The 5,715-nt window shown below is 48.3% G+C and overlaps 1 long non-coding RNA gene across 1 annotated transcript; it reads left to right on the plus strand.

The window, feature by feature from the left end:
* Positions 1–1,065: 1,065 nt before the first annotated feature.
* On the plus strand, positions 1,066–1,743 carry LOC119328218. The gene is made up of 2 exons (XR_005158884.1): positions 1,066–1,175; positions 1,447–1,743. It is a non-coding gene; the product is annotated as an uncharacterized LOC119328218 (long non-coding RNA).
* Positions 1,744–5,715: the final 3,972 nt, after the last annotated feature.

Genomic DNA, 5,715 nt, shown 5'->3' on the forward strand with positions numbered 1-5,715 from the left:
AATTTTCTTGCATCCAGTTCAGAAATTTATGAATTCTTTGATGTTTTCCATCTCCACCTTCAGTTCAGTTCTGTTCTGCTGGGTGTGAAAATCACTCTGTACCTGCATTTTCGCCTGACTGTTTAATACATGATGCATTCGACTGCTAGGACTTGAGCACCCATCAACATGTTAGTTCGACGAATGTGGGCGTCCGATAATCTGATCGAAACCCCGGTCGATAATTAGTTAAGCATCTCATGATTAAAATGCCTGCTCGTCATTAGCAGCGTATATGCATCCAGCTTTGTTTCAAGCTAATATGTTCTATGATGTGCTATTAGACTGATGGATACTGCTTTGCACCTGCATTTTCGCCTCGCTGTTCAGTACATGGTGTATCTAATTGAGCACCCATCAACATGTCGATTCGACAAATATGGACGTCCAATAATTTGTTTGAAATCATGGTGTAACCATCATGTAGTACTCTAGCCACTGGGATCATAAAGCATCTCGCGGATATAGTGGCTGGTCCTTATTAACTTGTGCTATGCAGCCAGCTTTCTCTCAAGCATATAACCGTGTTCAGCTAATGTTATGCACGATACGCAACTCCATTCGTCCATGCCTTTTCCTTATATCCAGTGCCTGCATTGGCATGACATATTTATTTGCTGATGGTTTTGCAGGATTTCCCCAAGAACATAGACCACCTTGCCGCATTCTGGGACAAAGTAAGAAGATATGCTCTGCTCTGCCGCCACTTCTTTATTCTGTGCTGTAATATAAATAATTTAGCAGAAAGAGTGATTTGCTGATAGACTGTGGATTACTGACCTTATATAACCTATTTAAATGAAGCAACATGTTGTTTCCCTCTCCTTGCTAGTAGTGTGTTCATGGGATTATTAACTTGTCCTGCTCTTCCTTCAGCTCACGGTGGACCAGGCCCAAGCGATACTGTCCTTGGAGGGCATGGCTATAAAGGTAATGACCATAGACCCGTACCTTCAGAGTATACGACTTTGTCTTTCTGTCTCGGTTTGTGTTTGGGAACATCTAATGTTAATGCACAACAAATACATCTCCAGGAGACCAGCGCTTTATTCATTTTGACATCATTGTCGTCATGGATGTAGCCAGGGTACGCTTCATTGCCGCTGCCATATGCCAGAGCCGGCAATGAACTCCTGGTAAGGCTTTGTTGACCCAACTTGTTACTGTATGCATTTGGTGTCATGTAGTATCATATGTAAGCTTCTTTTCTCCCCTCTAGGACCTTATTGAGACAGTAGCCTCAAGGCTACCTATCTCATCAAATGAACTATTTATCATGCTTGACGAAGCAAGCGAGAACACATTTCTTTGTACCAACGCAACTCGTCTCACTATTGTTTCTTACTTTGTTAGCTACGACATATATTTCCCCCAGTTTTTCTAATTCTTCTCTGATTCATGTAACAGGATGACAGTGGAAGCCATGTTGTTGTTTTGTTTGTTCCCAGCCCTGACTATGGTCTTCGAGCGAGTCCGACATGTTGTTCATCTGACTATGTTCATCCAGCGAGTCCAGTATGTTCATGACAGGAGCAGGTAGTTTGTGATCACATGGAAGGAGCTTGTAAAGTAGTACTGTATTACATGTAGAGCTTGCTACACTTGTAGAGCTTGTAAAGCAGTATGGTCCTCTGTATTGGAACGGATAGAGCTTGTATTATGTGATCTGGTTGCTCTTATTTAAGTATCATGTGTGTTTTTGTCTCTGCCAATCAAAATAATGCTTGAAATATGAAGAATATGAGCCTGATAGATGGGACCCACTTACCAAAACATGACAAATGGGACCCAATTACTAGAACCTGACAACTGGGACCCATCTGACTAGTGGACCCTTCTTTTGGAAAAAAAACCTAAATTCATTTAGACAAAAAGGCCACAACCCAACAATAAAAAAGGTTGCAATGTTGGGCTTGGCCCATGAAGTTGATCAAAAATTGATAGAAAAATATATAAAAAGGCCGAATTGTTGGGCTAGGCCCATGTAGAAAATCGAATTGGACCGGGCTGAATCTTGTGCCACGTCAGATTGCCACGCTGGATGCCTACGTGGCCTGGGGAGGTTGCTAGTGACCAAAACACCAGAGTAGACGTATTTTGGTCATAAACGTCTACGACCATTCCAGAAGAAAGGTCGCTATAGTAAGTTTATGACGGCCAACTTTTGACCTTATGTTCTTGGTCACAAAAAGGTCACAAATGGAAATTTGAGACCATTCAGTGACCAATAGTGGTGGTCACAAGTTGACATATTTCTTGTAGTGGACGCACGAGGACGTCTGGAGGGTGTTGTTCAAGGGCGCCGAGGTGCCTCCTTCCCTCACCGAGGACCGCAGACTTAGCGCAAAGCTCCGCGCCAATCCGGTAAGTTTTTATATTTCACAGGGTATCCATTTGCCCCAGTTTAATCATGTGCGGGATCTAAGCCTTCCATGCCTTTAACAGGACTAGGTGAAGACATCGGAGCAGATCGATTTCCACGCCCCCTATCGGAAGATCCTGTAGATGCTCTCCTGACGGAGATGCTGGTTCTGGCACCTTATGAGGTGCCGGTGAAGAAGGCCAAGAAGAAGGCCGCGAGGACCCGAAAGGGTCTCCGGCTCAAGGTTGTATCGGACTCATCGTCTGATAACTCCGACGCGCCCTCCTCCCATGAAAACGAGGAGGAGGAAGAGGAAAGTTCTCCCCCGCTAGCCGGGGGAGACAAGAAAAGGAAGGCCGACCCAACCGGGAAGGCCGAAGGGTCCAAGAAGGGCAGGACCCTCCCTCCGGACTGCTCCACGACGGCCGCCTACAACGGCGACGAGTGGCTACCCAGGGTCAAGCCCCTAGCGAAGTCGTAAGTATCCTGACACCATAGTAATTCATAGTATGTTTTACTGCACTGCTTCTCCTCATGCCGAACATGATTATGCAGTCCGTCCCGAGCTCATCTCGACGTATCTTCGTCGAGCGGTTCGTTGGACTCGTCGGATATGAACAACGGTTCTCTTCCGACCGCCTCCACCCCTTGCCATGCGGACAATGTCGAGGTGTTGTCTCAACAGGCACCAGGCCAAGGGGAGGCAGTCCTAGGGGCGCCTCGAGGCGACCTTCCGTACCCTGGGGGGAGCCGGACTCCCATGGGCTCTAGGTTTGGCCCCCAACCAAACACTACGCCTGAATCTTCGGTGGTTCCGGACTCCGGCGGGCGACCCCCCGTTAAGGGGGGCAAGCCGCCCATGCCGGTGTCCTCTGTCTATCTAGAGGCACCGGACAACTTGCTGGAAGCGCTTCGCGGCGCTTCCATCGACGAAGAGCACCGTACTATCATGAGTGCGGTGATCGATAAAGTTCAGTCCGCCAAAAACGGACTGACTGAAGCTTGCGCCAGCCTCCTAACAGGTTTTGAGGTAAGCAATCAAAATATAAGAAAATATTACTGCATAGATAGTAGCCCCTGATGCTCTGTTCGGCGTTCGAGTAGAAAGGGCGAATAGAGGATCAAATGATGACTCAGGAGTCTAATCAGAATATATCTATGTGTAAGTGCAGGCTTCACTGCTGGCTGCTACCGCACGTACTGCGGAGGTCTCTGCGCTGAAGTAGGACCTGGAGCGGTCCGAGAACGAGCTTGGTCTTACCAAGAGGCAGCTCAAGGAGAGCAAACGTAAGCAATACCTTGTCTATATAAAATAAAAGAATTTCGGTTGTAAAGTAATAGGATCGTCATGGATTTGCCAGGGGCCGCGACCGAAGTGGCAACCCTGAGGGAGGCGCTGTCCGAGGCCGAAGACAAAGCGGCCAAGGAGCGCATTGAGCGGGAGAAGCAAGAAGCCCGAGTAGGCGAGGTGCAGCAAGAGCTCAAGGCTCTCGCCAAAAAGCACGAGTCCTTGGAGTTTGATTCTAAGACGCGAGAATCCGAGCTCGTGCAGGCGCTTGAAAGCATCCAGAGCGCCAAGGCCGAAGCCCACAAGGCCCTCCAGGAGATTGATGCGGTGAAGAAGATAGCGGCAGGTAAGGCATTCATTATGCAAAGCAAGCGTGTGAAGGAAACTTTCCTTTTTCTTACCTGAGTTCGGAGATCTCCAGGAGCGTTTGCAGATCTTCCCTGCAGTGTACTGGATGCCGCGGAGTTTTACCGAGCTGAGGAGGGGAGCTCGACGGAGAAGTTGTTCTGGTTTCAGTATACTGGGACCGAACACCCCGTGCCCTTGAGCGACCAGCTGAAGCAGTTGGTCGAGCTTCACAAGGCGACCGAACAAGCCATGAGGGGCCTTATAGTCCGGATGTGGCCTGGCGAGCCCCTATCCGGCATCTACTTCGGTCTGGTGAGGCGAATCGTTGACGCCTGCCCATGGCTTGAAGTCATAAAGCGGTCTGTCTGCATCGAGGGTGCGCGCAAGGCTTTTGCCTAGGCGAAGGTGCACTGGGCGATACTGGATGCCGTGAAGCTGGTGAAGGAGGGGCCGCCGGAGGGCAAGGAGCATCGCTGCCCCGAAATGTATTATGAGAGTGTCCTGAAGGGTTCCCGCCTTGTGGCAGATGAGTGTGCCAAGGATGTAATTTTTGAATGAACATGCTCATGTGATCCTGTAATATGAAACGAGTTCATTTGCGCCATGCGACGCTTTTAAAATATTACCTTCTATGCGGCCGTTTATAAAATTTGAGAGTTGGCCAGTCGTCGGCTTCTGCCCCCATGTAAATAGTACTGGGGTGTTCGGGATAAACCTGAGCACTCTTTACCCCAATTTTGGGTCCTTCAAGGGAGGTGTTCAGCGCAACGAACCATGCAATCGGACTATAATGCTTTATCACTCTCACTTAGCCATAGAAGTCTATAATTTTAAATTTTGGTGAAGCCCCTGGTATTTGGAAGGCCGAATTTGGGGCGCTATACACGCCTAAGCCGGACAAGGCCGACTCCTCGCCCGAAGCGGAAAAAATCTTTAAGGACTTGAGACCTCTCGAACAACGACTAGTCTCTCGCCTTATCATGATAGTCAGTTTTCGGCTTTCTCTACTGAGGTGCTTGTCCGGAAGAACCGGGACACAATCACAGTAGTTCTCCCACCGCCACCTTAGCCGATATAGAGGAACGTAAGGTACCAAAGCATGGGAGCCGGGCAAACCCAACTATTGACCCAAGACATGATTCGGAGCTGATGCATATAATGATATAAGTTCGGGGTGCCGCACTGTCGAAAGTGTTCGGACTTCTTGCACCGTATTATGGGGTAAACGAAAGCCCCTGGCGTACTGACCGTACCCGAATTTACGGGTGCGGATTGTCGTAAATGGACATAAAGGAAAAAAGAATGAATAATGCAATAATAGACTAATGCTATGCATTGTTATTTAAATAATACGTCGAAGCGTACTGGTACAGGTAGTGCAATAAGCAGAAAGTAGGACTATTCGAAATGTCCTATCCAAGGGCAAGCTGTGTATGGATAGTAGAAAGCGGGTATTATTATTAGAGACCACCTGCGGGTTCCCGTGTACATCTTAGCTTCTTGCCGCCTTGGTTGTTCCTTCCCATAATGTGTCCGGCAATCATACTGCCGGAAAGGGCTTCCAGAGAGTTAGGCCCTGAAAGAGAAAAGAAATGATAAAGATATACAACCCCTAGGGCCGTTAAGCTGCATTGCGGGACGTGCCCTGATCGTGCCCCCGCCTATGTCCATGGTATTT

Source organism: Triticum dicoccoides, chromosome 7A (genome assembly GCF_002162155.2).
Source record: "Triticum dicoccoides isolate Atlit2015 ecotype Zavitan chromosome 7A, WEW_v2.0, whole genome shotgun sequence".
In the NCBI taxonomy this organism is placed as follows: Eukaryota; Viridiplantae; Streptophyta; class Magnoliopsida; order Poales; family Poaceae; genus Triticum; species Triticum dicoccoides.